We start from the raw sequence: 18,674 nt of genomic DNA on the forward strand, positions 1-18,674 counted from the left end.
TTCCTTCAAACGGCTGATTGATTCAGGAATCAAGTAAACGGCTCGAATCATTGGTTCACTCGATTCGTTCAAAACACTGATTCATTCAGAAATTGTGTGGTGCTTGGAGACCCACAACAGTTCTGCTGTGGCTTTAATGGGTAATATTTGTGTTGGCAAAACTGAGCAAAAACAGTTAATATTGTGTCTAGAATAAAACACAATATTAAGTTCTTATTTATTTAACTGTTGTTTATAATCAATAGGGCTATCACATCTACGCTCATGCTTATATTGCTGAACTATATCATTCATATGATATAAAAATTAGACAAAATCTCATACAGGGTCATATAACCTTATTCTATGGGCTCCATCACGCAGTGAGTTGCTGTCCTGCATCATCTTCATCTCTAATAACTGTAGTGTGCTTCGATGGATATTATGTGTATGAGATCAAAGTATCGCGAGAGCAGACGACTCTTTATTCTTTTTGAATCGCTCTCGCGGTACTTTGATGTCAAACACCGATCGATCTGCGCAGCTCCGCTTCAAACACACCTCATGAAATCGAATTATATAGTGGTGTATTTTCTACCTGTTTCTGCGAGGTTTGAGGTTTTTATTTTATATAGGCCTATGTTAAGATATAGCCTACTTTGTTTTCCTCACAGTGCAGAAGTTGATTTCAGGAGTGGATGAGATAAGTCTTCTGCGTGCAATTCTTCGCTAAACCAGATGTAATAGAATAAGAATTTAATTTCTAATTATGCATTCTGTATAAATATTTCTTGTTGGCCAAAAAATGCGCCTCATCTAGAATTTTAAATCTATAAAGTAGGCCTAAGTGTATTTTAATGAGAGCAGCAGCCTAACTGTTGTAATAATCAATAATAACCTCAGACAATGTGTGTGTTTTTTAGCTTATAGTGACTTTAACTTCTGTCTTAAGAAGCATCATATTTGTTTTTAGATCGTAGTGTTACAATGTTAAAATGTATACCTGTATATTTGTTTTAATAACTTTAAATGAGAACATTATTTCATTGGATGAGGAGTTTGTATCGAGGTGTATTTCTCTGAAGCGTCAGTGGTTGGAGCCTGTGCGCCTCACACACACACACACACACACACACACACTGAAGGAAAGAAAAGCAGCTTTCCTCCTAGAGTGGGTCAGAATCTCAGAAAGAGTCTCCAGCACAAGAGGCATGGAGTAATTGATCTCCAGATGTTTCTGTAGACGGACTGTAGAGGTGAGTGGATGAAGGCTGTGTTTATCGAGAGCTCTGTGAGCCGCGCGCAGATTTCGGCTCGTTCGCGTGCGTTTGTCGGGCTCGAGCTCGTATTTGGGAAAGTTTCGGCGTTTTCTCGCGAGTGTGTCAGGGTCATTCTCACGAGCAGCTGTCAACACTTGGGAAAATAAAGTGGCTGATGTGATGGACGGAGAAACAGTTTTTCTTTAACTGCATTCATGCATTTGAATTAATAGGCTGTGTAGAGTTTGTGTCAGCTTATTCTTAGATGAGCTTAGATTTTCGAGCATGCAAATGATGAATTGTAATGAAACCAAACACATCCAGCTCTCATTGTTTGGAGTATTCTCGAAAGTTTCTTCTTGACTTGTTGCTGAATTCCGGTTTGATCAGTGATGATTCCTGAAGGCGTTTTACCTTAATTCTATACGCTTTTAAATTATTGCATAACTTGCATAACTCCTAGGGATATGATTTATTGCTCCTCATCAAGGTCTTACGAAATATTCTCTTTGACTGTTCTTATAGATGCTGAGAGATCTGAACATAAATCCATAAGGAGCTTCATTCATCTGGACTAAGGTAAGACAATCGGTCCCGTTACTTCGAGACCATAATGAAATGTGTTTTTCGGTGGCTGTTTTCATTCTGCATTTGATTCCTCCTCGTTGAGTTTTGCATCAGTGATTAATTGATGAAATAATTGTGAGTGTTGCGAATAAAGCTGAAGTGAAGAAGTGTTTTACAGTGTCTTCATTTAGTGTCACCAAACTGAACTGGAGAAAATAATGACTGTTTTCAAACAGTCTCCCTAAACACCCTCCTCGCCTGCCATTGGTCAGTCACGCAGGTAGCCCCGCCCCCAAACTCACGCCATTGGTTAAATTAGAAGTTGGGCCGTTTTTTAAGCAAATCGATGTTTTGAAAGTGTTTAAAGTGTCATTTGAGATATTGGAAAGTATTTTACCATTGAATAAATGACGCTTCAGCTTTCAAGATAAACACATTCATTTATACTCTCTGTGCAAGAGATAAAGCTCATAACAACTTTGGAAAACTAAGTAATATGACTTTTAAATGGCTTTTGACTGTCTGTGGAGCAGCTGATGAAGTGAAGACCACAGATTCGTCCTTGGATCTGATCTGACCTCATGGTTTTTGGCCGTCCAGTGAATCGATCTTTAATCGTAGCGTGTGTGTTGTGATATCAGTGAGTATCGTGTGTCTGATAAGCGGTTCTTTGGGAGTGTGTCAGCGGCTACAGGAGTCATTTCTACTGCGGCGTAATGAGAGAAAGCCATTATAGGGCCGATGTGTGTTTTGGGTGGGATTTCTAAAAGCCTGCGTGTGGGAAAGTGCTCATTTCGTCTGTGTGGTCTGGCTTTGGCGGCTGTAGTCTTGTTTGAATTAAACCCAGTGGGCCGACGCTGTTTTACTGCTTTTATTTCACTGCACAATTTGGCTAGTGCTGTGTGGTTTAAAATATGTGAACATAAAATAATGATGATCATATTTAAAAAGTAAAGTTTAAAGGAATATATTTTAAATTTAATTAGGACATTTATGTAATTTTAATTCATTTCATATTATTATTATCATTATTATTATTATTATTATTATTATTATTAATATTTTAATTATAAATAAGCAAAACATTTTTAATATGTTTTATATATATATATATATATATATATATATATATATATATTATTAATTTTTTTATTTTATTCTATTTTTTTCCTTCTGTGCTTGTTTGTAAGCTGCACAATTTGGCCAAAGTTTTTGCAATTTATGTATCAATGTGACTACAATATAATAATAATGATAATAATAATAATAATTATTATATCAAAAGTATTAATTATGTTAATAATAATAATACATTTATTATTATTATTATTATTATTATAACAATTTAATTTTAACTTAATTTTCTTTTGATTATATAATAAATTGTACATTTTATTTAATTTATTTGATTTTTTTTTTATATTTATTTAAGATTCTGAATGTAAATGAACTCCTATTTTACACAATATTTATATTTCTAGAAATAAATGTTTAAAATACTTAAAATATTTAACATTTAATAAAAAAATGGCACCAAAAATGTGCAATATTTGAGTAATGTGGAAAAATGTAGAATAGTGGAATGAAGTCTTCAGTTAGTCATCTGAACGTGTGCAGTTATGAACGATTACCTGAAAATCTTCTGATTGTTTTGCATGACCAATTTATCACTAATTGACCCGTCCGTCTTTTAGAATGAAATCTCTTCTGTGTGATCAGCAGACGTGTGTTTGTTCCTGTAGTTTCTTATCTCTAAAAACCGTCAGCTTGTTTCCCAACATCTCTCAGACATTTAAAGTTGTTATTGTGTGCCTGAACGCCGTCGAACACTGCACCTTTGTGCTCTGAATCTGCATACCCCAAGGGCTTCTGGGAGAGTTTAACAAGCTTCTGATGTTCCTGGCGTGTGAGATTCCTTCATCAAGGTGAATTTCAAGCCTGGAGCTGCAGAGGTCAGAGTGTAGAGTCCGAATAATGAGCTCGAATAATGTGGCCAGGACTGCATTATGTTATTTACACATCAGGATGGCATAAAAACATGGCATAATGTGAAACTGCTGAGCAAATATGAGCATTATTTTTTGTTGTTTCATATAGGAGTCTTTATTTTTATTGAATTTCTAACCAAACTCACTATATTGTGATTTATACGGTATATGAAATGAGTATTGTTTGTATTTGTTCTGGCTCAGGGTAGAGCTGCGCGTCTGTCTGCAGTCTGAGCTGCATTAGCTGACCTTTGACCTCGCCTTCCGCTGGCGTAATTGCAGGAAGTGAGCATGACCAATGTTCTGTGTGGTTGCCAGGGTGTTGCTACACTGTTGTTAAATTGTTAACTTAGTGGTTGCTAGGTGATCTTCTGGTCTCTAGATTGATGTTAATATTATTGGATGATATTGGAATGGTTAAAATGATTTAGCCCCGCCCACATGGCCTTTATTTCATCAGCAGAAAAAAAAGTTTCCAGAAATTTGTTGTATTTTAATGAATGGTTATGTAAGTTAACTGTAGTATTTTTAAAAAGTAGTTTTTAATTAGTAATTTAATATTATTTAATTATAATTACTTAATATTAAATAAAAGCATTTAACATATAAATGTATAATAGTATTTGTATTAAATAATAAAATGAAAAATACAATTATTTAAAAAATAAATATTTACATTTAATATTAAATTATTATTATTATTATTATTATTTTATTCATATTAAATATAAATATTTAATAAACATTTGTTGCTTTTTTTGTTTATTTAAATATTTAATAATACAATTAAAAATTGTCTAAAAGTAAATAAATATTTAATTTTAAAGTAAAAGATTTATTATTGTGTAATATTACTTTATAATAATTTTATAATATTTCATATATTTTTTTATTTTATGAATATTTAATAGTATTTTATGTGTTATAATATTAATATTTAATTCTAAAATAAAATAATATTAGTTTTATGAACTTCAAAACTTGAAATCTTTATAATAACTTGCACTGACGAGAGTCATTTATTCTGAAAGTCAATGGAATCAGTTATGATTTCTGGATGTCTTTCAGCTCGTGTTTTTCCCGTAAACACATGAAGTGTTGCACGTGAAAGAAATAAAACTCATCTCTGATCTCTCTGAGACTCTGAAGATGAAAGCACAGATGATTTGAATTATCTCTTCAATGTGTCACACGCTGAAAAACTAAATGCGTCTGACTTTTGACACAATGACTGCTGCCGGAGGGAGATTTACGACCGCTCCGTCTTTGATATCGCACCGGGACGTCCCGCACACGGGGAAAAAACTCAAAGCCCTCCACTAATGCGTCCCGATGCACGCCATCCATCCATCTATCCATCCATCCGTCCATTCATCCATCCGTCCCATCCATCCATCTGTCCCATCCGTCCATCCGTCCCATCCATCCATCCGTCCCATCCGTCCATCCATCCCATCCGTCCTTCCATCCATCCATCCATCCATCTATCCATCCATCCGTCCCATCCATCCATCTGTCCCATCCGTCCATCCGTCCCATCCATCCATCCGTCCCATCCGTCCATCCATCCCATCCGTCCTTCCATCCATCCATCCATCCATCCATCCATCTATCCATCCATCCGTCCCATCCGTCCCATCCCTCCATCCATCATCTATCCGTCCCATCCGTCCATCCGTCCCATCCCTCCATCCATCCATCCATCTATCCATCCCATCCGTCCCATCCATCCGTCCCATCCATCCGTCCCATCCGTCCGTCCGTCCCATCCGTCCTTCCATCCATCCATCCGTCCATTCATCCATCCGTCCCATCCATCCATCCGTCCCATCCGTCCTTCCATCCATCCATCCTTCCATCCCATCTCTCCATCCATCCATCCGACCCATCCGTCCATCCATCCATCCATCCATCTATCCATCCATCTGTCCCATCCCTCCATCCATCCATCCGTCCCATCCCTCCATCTATCCATCCATCTGTCCCATCCCTCCCATCCATCCGTCCATCCATCCATCCGTCCCTTCCCTCCATCCATCCGTCCATCCATCCATCCGTCCATCCATCCATCCATCCATCCATCCATCCATCCATCCCATCCCTCCCTCCATCCATCCATCCGTCCATCCATCCATCCGTCCCATCCGTCCGTCCATCCATCCATCCGTCCCATCCGTCCATCTATCCATCCATCCATCCATCCATCCATCCCATCCGTCCATCCATCCATCCATTCGTCCCATCCATTCGTCCCATCCCTCCATCCATCCGTCACATCCGTCCATCCTATTTATGTCTTCTGAAATGGTTTTAAACTTTTTTTTCAGTCAGAAAAACAATCGCTATGACCAAGCAGACTGAAAATGTTAAATGCACGTAGTAAAATAAAAACTAAGTAAAATGTTATAAATATGATATAGTTTATTATTATTTAATGTTATTTGATTTTGATTTTGTAAATATTTTATATACTTGTTAAATGTAATAATATGGATAATTTTTAATAATAAATTAAAAAATAATTTAATAAAATATTTTAAATACTTTTATTATTTAATTTAAAAGTAAATATTTTTTAATTCTTATTCAATACATATATGTAATTTTCTATAAATATTTTATAGTATTTTTTTCACATTTAATATATTTTAAAATATATAAATATATTAACCTTTTTTATAATATAATGTTTTTATAAAAAAATATTTATTTTAAATTTTAATATCCCAATAAATTTTTTAAACTGCTATAACAGTACATAAAAATAAGCAACATCTCCATTCCATCTCGCTCTCTCTCTCTTTCTCAGGTTTCTGGTTTCACAGTGGAGTTCAGGTATGTCTTTATATGCCTCCCTCCATCCATCCATCATCCGAACACATGCACACGTTCCCTCATCCACAGACAAAAGCTCCTGACAGGTTCCTGTGAAACCCAACTTTTGTGGGAAGTTGTGGCCTAATGGTTAGAGAGTCGGACTCCCAATCGAAAGGTTGTGAGTTCGAGTCCCGGGCCGGCAGGAATTGTGGGTGGGGGGAGTGCATGTACAGTTCTCTCTCCACCTTCAATACCACGACTTAGGTGCCCTTGAGCAAGGCATCGAACCCCCAACTGCTCCCCGGGCGCCGCAGCATAAATGGCTGCCCACTGCTCCGAGTGTGTGCTCACAGTGTGTGTGTGTGTTCACTGCTCTGTGTGTGTGCACTTCGGATGGGTTAAATGCAGAGCACAAATTCTGAGTATGGGTCACCATACTTGGCTGAATGTCACTTCACTTCAATCGCTCTGCTGCTGTTGTTGTGACACAGGTCTGAGCGTCTGTCAGCGGATTCAAGCACAGACCACTCACTACTTCTGCTTCATTTCAACTCCACATATAAAAGAAGTTCAGATGACCCACAGAATGCTGAATATAGTCAGTGAACTGCTATAGATGTGTCTAGAAGTTAGGTTTTTTCCACCATTGCTTTTATTCTGATGCAATTGTTTATTAGAACTGTAACTTTATGAATGAATGCATTAGATGAAACCATTGTAGCAATCAGACCTTCAGATCATATTCAGTCTCAAAATGTATTCATTTTCAAAATATAATTCACAAATGCTTAAGCTAACTTCATTTCACAATAAAGTAAAACATATTTACATTAATATGTTTGCAAAAAAAAAAAAATTATATATATATATATATATTAAATATATAAAAAAATTGTCTGCAATTTCTGTAATTATTGGATCGATATTGTTGGTGCAATATGAAAACAAAAATATTTGCATTTGAATAGCATGCATTTAAATGCATTAACGCGAATATTGTGTTTAAAAGCATGCATGAGATGGTGGTGTTTCCCAGTCGTTGTGTCTCGGGGTTGATGTGTGGAGTGTAAGCGGATGTTAGCGGCTCGATCCACAGGTCTGTGTCACAGAGGTGGCCATCTTGATCCACTTTCAGTAAAGCTCAGGGCAATTAAACCCCCCTTTAAACGTGAGCGAGACATTCTCTGCGGCGTGATCGGATGAAAAGAAAAGAGGTGACGAATTACTTCAAGCCGCTGGCCAATGCGATGTCCACCAAACCTCCCATTAACCCAGAGATCAGTCTAATTTCTCCAGCTCTGGGAAGCGTAATGTGATTGCTGGGAGAGGATCGGATGAGTCAGGATGTCTTTATGGACTGAGGAAACTCTGAATGCAGGGTGAGAAAATCCAATTGTTCGGGTCTTAATGTGTTCATTGAGTTTTCAAGAAATAAATCAGGTCTCAGATTTTCCCCTCAGTTCTCCGGTCCATTTTGTGAGGTCAGTGGGCATAAACAATGAAGCAGTGTTATTTATCAATGGGATACTAGTTTTTATTAATGATTTGAATGTTTTTTTTTTTTTTTTTTTTTTTTGTCTTTTTAAAAAAATATGAATGTTTTGAATCAGTTTTTATTTTTATATTTTAATTTACATTTTGTTTTAGTATTTTTTTAAAATATATTTTTAAATGTCTATATAGTTTTTATTAATATTTTGAATCTGTTTTTATTTTTATATTTTCCATTTTAATGCAAAGTCTACATATATTACGTATATTTTGCTTAAAGTTTTTCTTTTGTTGTTGTCATTTTTATTTTATTTATTTTAAATAAATGCCTATGTAGTTTTTATTTATTTTTTATTTTTTTATGTCAGTTTTAGTTGGTTTTTATACATGAATGTAAACTAAATTTGTCTAGGCAACTTGCTAAAATGTTTTTTTTTTATGTTTTATTTTATTTCAGTTAACGATGTTTTTGCATTTCAAGTAATGGTTTTATGGTTTTAATTTTAGTTTTAGTTAACTATAATAACAAAACAATAACAAGACTTCAAAAATCTGAAACCACTAGTAAAACGTATTTTCTCATTTAATAAGAACATTTTGAAGAAAAACTGACCGTCACATGATCAAAAATCACAGAGAATATTTTGTTTTATTTTATATTTTTAATTTTAAATGTATTTAAATTTAGATTTTTTTTTAAATTTCAGTTTTAATTTTAGTTATTTTTGTTCATTATGTTAAACTAAATAAAAATGAGAAATTTAGCAAATAGCTTAAGTTTTTTTGTATTTTATTTAATATTTAAATTTTTAAAATAATCTTTACTTTATATAAATATTTATAAAAAGATTTGAAATACTATTTATAATATAAAAATTGTGAAAAACAAATATTTAAATAAATTTGAAAAATTCAGAAAATGTTCTCGTTTACTTGTTTAAGGTTTTCTGTTTTATGATTTATTAAAATTTTTCCCCTTAGTGTGATTATTAATGAATTTTATTGAAACCAGTTAGGGTCAGTTTGGCTCAGAACAGTTGTTTTCTACGACCTAACCACGATCATTGTAGTATAAAAGGTTGTTTCGTAGTAAACATGCTTTTACTGGTGCTTTCAAACAAGTCGTATAAACTTACTGTGACTTTAAATAAGACCTTCTCTAGTTAATATGGAAATTAAATTCAAATAAATATGACATCCAAACCTTGAGCTCATTAACATATGACCACCCACTATACCACATAATCACGAAAAGTTGCTGAATTTGAATTTATATGTAAATGTAGGCAGTCACATGTTAATGAGCTCATGGTTTTGATGTCATAATCATTAGGATTTCCATATATGGACTGGAGAAGTACGTTTTGAGTACATATGAGCTGATGGTTGTGTTACATATTCACAAATAACTTTTACATATCAATACTGAATGTGCAATGATATGTGAATACAGGCAGTGCATATGTTAATGAGCCAATGGGTGTGTCATAAACATTCCCAAGTAAATGCCAATTATATTCAAGATAATTTGCATACCTTAAAGGTCATATAGAAGTCTTAAACTGTACTGTAATTGTAAAATTAAACTAAATTACAACTGTTCCTGATACATGAAATCTTGTTTTCCAAAAGAAACTAAATCATATGTCACAGGAGTGTAGAATACAGTGACCTAACGAAGATCAAAGTAGTTTAAAATAAGTCATTTGAAAGCATCATGACTTTTCTGTCTGTTTCAAAGAAGTACATTAAACATACTGTAGCTTTACAAACTTTACGAAAACTTCTCCAGTCCATATATGGAAACAAAATGCTAATGATTGTGACAAGCAACAGCTCATTAACATATGACTGCCCACTTGGCCGAATGTCACTTCACTTTCTTTTCTTTTTCACTTTTTTCTTTTACACATCTTAAGCAAAATGCTACTTAGTATGCAGTGATATGTAAATGTGGGCGGTCCTATGTTAATGAGCTAATGGTTTTGACGATATAATGATAAGGATTTTGTTTCTATAAATGGACTGGAGAATTTTGAGTGCAATGAGCCAACGGTTGTGTCTTAATCAATTGTATTGATGCACAGAGGTTAGCCAATCATATCAGAGGTAATTTGCATATCTTAAAGGCTGTAAAGATGTCTTAAAGGTACAGTAGCAAGAACTGACTGTTTAGTTGTAAAGTTAAATTAAAGTACTACTGTTTGATGCACAAAAACTTATTTTGTAATCGACTTCAGAGAGATTCTACATGCTTGCGGAATATGGCCCATAGGGAGGGAGCGTTATAGTATTTGGATGATATTTTGTGCTCTTGACTCGCGCCGTGGCTCTGGTTTCTGTCAGACGTCTGTGTTAAATAAGCTTCCTCTGCGAGTGCAATCGAAGGGTCGTTCAGGGCTTCGGCTCATGAATTAGAAGTTGTTTTGAGTTCTTCTGTTGAGGCAGAAAATCTGAAACTATAACCTGTTTTATTAGGTAAGAGATTTCTGCACTGCTGTTGAGTGATAATATTGCACAATGGCAATAGTAATTTTTGTTGTGAGTTTACAGTCTGAATCGTTTGAGAGAGAATGATTAGAAAGTATAATTCACTCAAAAAAAGGGAGATCATAATGTATGATTTTTTTTTTGCAATTGAATACCATGCACTTAATCATGGATTTAACAAAAAAAAGCTTCAAACAATAGACTTTTCATTTTTCACTATGCATAAATGCAGAATGATCAGACTGGTTCACTAGCAAATGATTCATTTGAGTAGGTTCTTTTAATGAATCGGTAAAAAAAGTCTCACAGGAGTTTCTGAATCTACGGCAAAATGATTTATGTTTTACCCAAGATGTGAGGGATTTTGAGTGCTGTGAAAAAACATTAAATAGATAAAACAACTTTCATTGTTTTGTTCTCACTTTATGATCAGATTGATTCATATTCAAGTGATTCTTTTGATTCTTTTAATGAATCATTCAACAAAAGTCTCATAAGAACGAACAAGTCTGAATCAGTTTAATGAATATCTCTGGTTATGAGTCAATGAGCGGCTGGTTTACTGAGGCGTTGTGATCTCTCGTTTCCTGATGACTTTGGAGGTTTTGTGCTTTTTAATTTAATTAGCATTCCTGAGTCATTAATCACGGAGCGTGCCGCTACAGGACCTGCAGTAAACAGCTGATTTGGCGGCGCTCCTGAGGATGTTTCTCATATTGAGGGAGCAGGTCTCTCTCTCTCGGAGCGCTGCTGGGGAACACAGAACCTGTAGGAATGCCAAGAATCCCTGTGTTAAAGTTCACACTATATCTCCTTCTGCGCCTGGATGGCAGGAAATAGAAGACAGCTGCGTGTGTGTGTGTGTGTGTGTTGTGCATGATGACAGACACATGAGTCACACGATTTTAGGCCGCGTTGAGATTATACTCATTATCCTATAATAAGGCTGCATGATTTGTGTGTGTTTGGGGGGGGGGGGTGGTGGGGGGTGTTGTTTTTTTCTGGAAAAAAAACAAAAACAAAAACCTCCATGTTTGCTGAGCTTGTTTAACTTTTCCAGGTATTTGGATAATAATGATTAAAAAAATCTCTTTATTTATTTCTTATTTATTTAGCTTCTGGTGAGCTGCACAGTTTGGCACAAATATTAGTGAAAAAAAATATTACTATTGTGATTTCAGTGTAAGATAAAAAAATAAAAAAAACACATACTAGCCTATTTAAGAAACAAATACAATAATAAAATTACAAGCAGGCTGCTGAAAACAGCGGGTCATGAGCTGCTCACGTGTAAATGAACACCATGCTGCGCTTCACTCTGAAACACGCAGTGCTGCATGTATTAATTTGATTAAATCAGCCGTTGTGAGGTGATAATCACACGAAGCCATATCATGACTAATCGCACAACCCCAGATTATAACTGTGTCCTCTTGACAGATGAAGCTTCCCCAGAGTGTGTCTACCAACAACTTTGCCAGTTTCTGTTTTCAAGGTTTTGTGCTGTAAAACCTTGATGCATCTCATTGCAGGTATGTTTGCGTTTGTCCTGGCGCGTCCCGCAGGTGTGTGTGGAGCGACTGCTGTGTTAAAGAGCTTTCAGTAAAGCACTAATGTGAGCTTTTAAGGGAATGTGTTTACTGAAGCTGTCAGAGGAACGTCCAGCCAACGCTCTCCCTTCAGAAGCTCCTCTGGCACCAGACTCCTTTTTCCACTTTAAAAACACCGATCAGAGCCGAGCACACAGCGCCGGGGGAAACATATTTGAGTATTTTTCAATTGATTTGTGTATCAATCATACAGAATCTTGTGTGGCTGTGTTTGGCGTTTCAGATGCGTTTGTAACTCAAGCCTGTGTGCTTCCTGTACGTGGTTTTGACAGGGAGTGACTGTGAGGGGAAAAAGGAAAAACAGATGATATTTGACCCTTTCATGAGCAATGCATCCATCTTTTCAACCTGTTTTTGATGAGAGATTCAAATGCGTTTCACATGTGCTGCATGTTTGACATGAGAAGCGGCGCACATAGCCTTCGAAACCTTGCCTCAGATTATCAGGTGACGTCTGAAGTTTGCATGTGATCCCGTGATGGATGCCCCCTTTTGCATATTTGCATAATGTAGATTGCATAATTTGGACACCCCTGCAGAAGTGCTTGACTTGATGTGCCCTGATTAGATGGTAGCGTTTCTGGAACACAGACGATTAACTGAACGGGAACTTTGGTTTGTTTTGACAGGAATATTTTTGCATTTTCAGTAATGTTTTTAGTTCAGATTATATTTGTGTTTTTTTGGAACAGGAAGATTTTAATTGTATGTATGGTGTGTTTTGTTTGTGTGCGCGCGTATATATATATGTTATTTAATATTTGATTTAATATAAATATTATATATTTGTATAATTATATATATTAATATTTTTAATATAGTTAAATTTTAATAAATTATATTTTAAATGTAATGTTTTAATTATTATATATTATATAATAATTATTATTTTTATTATAATTATTAAATATTTTAGTATTGTGTGGGTGTATAATATATATGATTTATTGTTAATTACATTCATTTTTTTAATTTACTTAAATTTTTAAATATTTTATAATTGTGTGTTTTATATATAGAGAGTGCTTTTTAATCATTTAATTTAGATATTTTATAAAGCAATTAATATATACACAATTACATATATTTGTTATATTATAAATAATATATCTTAAACAGTTTTTAATAAAAATTATGTATATAATTAGTTTTTCTCTTAATTTTTATATGTATTTAAACTAATATTTTCATTTTACTCAAGTTAAATATTTTCATAAAACAATTAACAAATTCATATTTGCACGCATTTATATAAATGTTTTACCCACTCCTTTTTTAACTAAATGGACTTGGAATGAAATGGAATTGAATATTTAATTATTTTCACTTAAGTCCACCAATTTAATAAGAACTAGCAATACATTTACCTGCATATGTTTTTATATAACATTTAAAACATGAAAAACATTATGAACATTTCTGAGTGATCTGCTCAGTAAGTCAGGTCTAAATTGATTCATTGGATTGATTCATTTGAACTGATTCACAGAAATCTTATGGTCTAATAGTTAAATGTAGTGTGTTAGTACAGTACCTGTCCTCTGTTCTGCTGCTGGTCAAACGGGCCGCTTGTTTGACTCGGTCCACAATGAGTCTCATTGAGCTGTGCCGGTGTGCTTGTTTTGGAGTCATGGATGGAAAAATGTGCAGCTGGGAAGGTTCCCCTCAATCAAACGACATATTAATAGCCAAGTGACACACTGCACAGGTTGAGCAGTGCAGGAATGCCTGGCAGGTTTGGGCACATATTGTTGGGATTAGGACCCTCGCCAAAACAAATGACCTCCAACTTGGTGGGCAGCGTGTCCAGAGAGCATGCGTTGGGTTCTTCAAACAGGGTTTTTGTAGCTGGTGTTGCCGTCCGAGATGTTCGTCACCATCATATTCTGACTTTAATTTGTGCATCTTGGCTGTGGTTCATCTCGGACCGGTGGAGCAGCTGAATAAATACACAAATGAATCCATTTCAGTATCAAAAGTTGCTTGCAGGCGATGGCCAAATAAAACACAGTGTCCCCTCTGTGATGTATTTGGCAAAGACACAGTTTATCTTTTATCTTAAAGGAGTAGTTCAGTCAAAAATGAAAGATCTGTCAGCATTTACTCTCGCTCATGTCGTTTTCAACCTGTTTGAGCATTTAACCCTCATCCGGGTCAATTTTGAACTGGAAAATATGATTTTATTATATTCTTTTATTCATGGTTTTTAGTAAAGGAACAAGACTTTGCAAATGCTTTGAGATCCTCAAAATACACATCATTTATTTTTTTCAGATTTTTGACAATTATATTTAAAGAGATATAAAAACATTTCGTGTCCGGGTCATTTTTGACCCAGGTATGTGTGAAGCACCGTTTCACCGTTTCAAAACTATCTATAAAGTGTCAAAAACTAATAACAGTAATAACAAAAATAAAAAAATTAGAAACGTTTTCAGAATGAACTGTTGTTGCTGTATGAAAAACTTTTTCCTTGAAGACTAATCCTTCGTTCCACAGAAGAAAGAAAGACGTGTGGGTTTCGAGATGAAGGCAGATGATGAAGATTTATTGTATTTCTGTGTCTTTACGGCATCTGTATTGTGTTTCAGTCTCTGTGAGGAGGGTTTGAAGGCTCACAGATATTTATAACGGCGCTGTAATTGCTGATTATTTTCCTGGAAGACGGTGTCACAGCGGCGTAAACAGAGAGACTGACCTCGAGCCTCGTCTGCAGATTCACTGGATCACGCTGCGCTCATCTGTTTATTTCTAAATGTCCTCAGAGTTTATTTAAAAGGTGAACGGAGCAAGAATGCAATCTAACCGATCCCATTGGGCCTCGCTGGATAGAGGATAGAAAGATAAAACTGAAGAAATGACTGTAAAATGTGTAGTTATTCATACAGGTTTTTCTTATTTGCTGCTTGTCTGAAACAAATCCCTGAACTGTTTCCCTGGATTTGAGTTTATCTCGATTTTTTTGCTTTGTAATAACAATAATAATTTCATTTTTTTTTCATACTACTACTACTACCACTAATAATAATAATTATTATTATTATTTAATGCTGTAAAGGGATGGATTATTTTTATTTTTATTTGTAACATTTATTAAAAAACATTTATAATTTAATATTTTGTTTTTACATTTCATATTTATTTTATTTATTTGATATTCATATCTCATATTATTATTATTTGTTCTCTGAATTTGTTTCCCAGATCTAGATTTAGTTTTTAATAATAATAATAAATATTATTATTATTTAGTTAGTTTTATTTAAAACTGTAAAGTAAAAGGATTTAAAAAAATATTTTATTTATTTTATTCCATTATATATTTATGAAAAACAAATCTCAGAACCCCCCCCCCCATATTAGAGTTGGAGTTTGTCTATATTTTTATTATTATTGATAATAATAATATTACATTTATTTCTGTAAAGATGGATGGATTTAGAAACATTCTATTTATTTATTCCATTACATATCATTTTAAATATTTATTTGTTAGTCATACAGATTATGCTCTCTAATCTCTGAATTGTTTTCCAGGATTTAAGTTGAATTATTATTATTATTATTATTACTATTTAATGCTGTAAAGGGTGTGGATTAAAAAATCTTTAATTTCATTATTTATGTATGAAAACATACATTTTAGTTATGCTATTTCATTTTATTTTATTTGTTTATTCCATTGAGTTCTTCAGTGGAAGTGTTCATTTCACATCGGATCATGCGTTTGTAGGAAAGCTCACGTCAGCTCTGTTTTTCCTCTGAACGGATAGATATTGAGTAACGTCTCTATTGGGTGGTCTGTGATTCTGTCTGGTTTTACACACCAATGCAAACATTTTTTGAAAGTCTTGCAAGTTTCATAATAACATTGAGCGCTGGAAGTTGTTTTTAATTATAGCTCTTTTTTAGCATCTCCTTTTGTCAGCGTGTGCGCGCCGTGATGGATGTGTGTTAGTGTGAGGCTTGGCTTCTTACTCTTATAACCTCGTAGACAGCACAGACGTCCAAGCAAAATCATCTCCAACCGCTTCTGTCAGCCTCAAAACCTCCTGCGCTCGCAAAACAAATTGGAGCTGGTGGTTTGAGAGCAGAAAATCTGCAGCGGACGAGTGAATGGAGGACAGAGACAGAGTTAGGCTGTGTAATAATGTGCGTTTATTTGAAAGCAGCTTTGGATCTGCTGGGCTTGTATGAACAGCTGTTTCTGCCCACTTCCACCTGCAGCCGTTTCTTACAGAGCAGCTTCGATTAATGAGAGTTTTGTGCTTGAGCGTTGGAGCTTAGACGGCAGGAAATTGGAGGATAAACTATCCTGCTGTTGCTCCAGTGGTCCTGGGTTTTGTGGCTTTATTGGTTTCTTGAAGTGAACTGCATCTCCTCCGGCCTTCACCTCAGTCTGTACTGCTAAAAACAGAGCGACGCTGATGTGAAATACTTCTGCTGTGTGACGTTATGATTCATCTAAAATTATTTTAAACTGTTTCCTGTTCATTTCTGCATGCAGTTTTTACAATTATTAATAACAGAGATTTTGTTTGCGTTTGTTAAACAGCGAGACCATTTCAAATGAACCTGACGACAAAAATATGATTGAAAATAGTGAAAGCGTAAAAGTAATGCTGAACATTTACAATTTTACTTATATTTACTAGAATAAAAATGGTTTACTTCAATAATTACTGGAAAAACTTTAAGTAATTATTGAAGAAAGGCTATGCATTGCTTGAAGTTTTTTTAAAATATACATTTATATGTATAAATATATGTATAAATGTAACATTTTATAATATTAAATTAAATCTTATATATTGGCATAAATAAAACTATTAATTATAATATTATAATATTTTGTTTTGCATTGCCTGACTATCTCTGGCGATTTCAGAGTCTCCAAATTAATCCATTCTGAAACCTTTAAATGCATAATTAAATGTTTAAAAACGAAATTATAGGCTAAATATATATATATATATATATATATATATATATATATATATATATATATATAAAGCACTTAAATGCTAATTTCTAATTTCATTATTATATAATAATTATATAAAATATATAAATTATAGATAATTATTACATTTGTGTATATTATATATAATTATATTAATTATATTATAATATAAATTGTATAATTAAAAATGAAACTGTACGACTATTTATATATATATATATATATATATATATATAAATATATAATATTTAATATTAATATAAATGTTAAAATGCATTAAACAATATTTATATAATCATTTAAAATATATATTATGTAATATATCCGTATTAATGTACATATATCAGTATTAATGTACATAAATCAATATTTATGTATTATAAAGTTTCTGATGCATAGCTTTGTTTTTTGTAGTAAACGTTAAACGTTTCTTGTAAATATAAGTAAAATTGCATAGAAAATATAAAATTATAACAAACGATCTGCTAGTTTGTTTTTAATTCTATACCTTTATATAATTATGTATTGAATAATTGAATCAATTCTATAACTAATATAATATAGGTTTAATAAGTGTGGTTAAAATTGGTATTGCATATTGTGAAATATTTCTTGTGATGTAATGTCAGCTCTCTTCACGAGCGTGTTTTCTGTCGGAGGGAATCACATTCAGGGGCTCGGGTCCAGCAGACCTTCACAAACAGTTGTTGAATGTGAAAACTTTTTTAAAACAACTGAAGGGATTTAATTACACATACCTGGACAACTTACAGCATGGAAAATCCCTGAGCGCTCGCTGCCCACGCCTGCGTCCACCCACAGCTGCATAATCACGCTAATAATGAGTCCGGCGAGCCTTTTAGCGTTTTATAAAACACGCTCATCGATCGGTGCAGCTGTCGGTCATTTACATTTACATTTACTATAATAAAAGAGTGCTCCACAAGGCACCAGGGGTGAATAAAGGCCTCCTGAAGCAAATCAAAACCAAAGATGATGAGGCTTTACAGGTTTGGAACGACATGGGGGTAAGTGAATAATGACAAAAATTTCATTTTTGCGATCGAGTATCCCTTTAACCCCCAGAGCCATGTGAGGCACTTTATATGATGAACGGATGCACTTTATTGGACTTCTTTTGGGCTATTGAAAACACTCATTCACTGCTATTATAAAGCTTGGAAGAGGCAGGACATTTCTTAATATAACTCCGATTGGATTCGTCTGAAAGAAGAAAGTCAGATTCAACTAAGATGGCTTGAGTGAGAGTAATTTTCATTTTTGGGTGTACTATCCCTTTAAAAGTTTATAAAAGTGCTGTTTATAACATTTGTATTTTTAGCACAATGTTGTAGAGCATACAACGATACATTTTAAAATGTGTTGTTTAATGAGTTAGCCGTTTGTGTGTAACAGATATTTTAGTTAAAGTGTTATTTAGTATTTTTGTGCGTATTCTTGTGGAAATTTCTAATAGCACATTAAGAATGAGCTTAGCTGGTTAGTCATG

General features: G+C 34.0%; 1 protein-coding gene across 2 annotated transcripts in view; it reads left to right on the forward strand.

Annotated features, from left to right (window-relative positions):
* Nucleotides 1-1,685: 1,685 nt before the first annotated feature.
* The window catches only part of LOC132132952 (bone morphogenetic protein receptor type-1B-like), a 72,265-nt gene continuing 55,276 nt past the window's right edge, over nucleotides 1,686-18,674 (forward strand). Inside the window, exon 1 of one of the 2 annotated variants that reach the window (XM_059545573.1) lies at nucleotides 1,686-1,817. The gene's annotated coding sequence lies outside the window, so the exon portion shown is untranslated. Of the gene's footprint in view, nucleotides 1,818-6,584; nucleotides 6,629-18,674 lie in introns of those variants that run through there. The other variant, XM_059545574.1, reaches the window with a different exon arrangement.

Source organism: Carassius carassius, chromosome 49 (genome assembly GCF_963082965.1).
Source record: "Carassius carassius chromosome 49, fCarCar2.1, whole genome shotgun sequence".
NCBI classification, from domain to species: domain Eukaryota; kingdom Metazoa; phylum Chordata; class Actinopteri; order Cypriniformes; family Cyprinidae; genus Carassius; species Carassius carassius.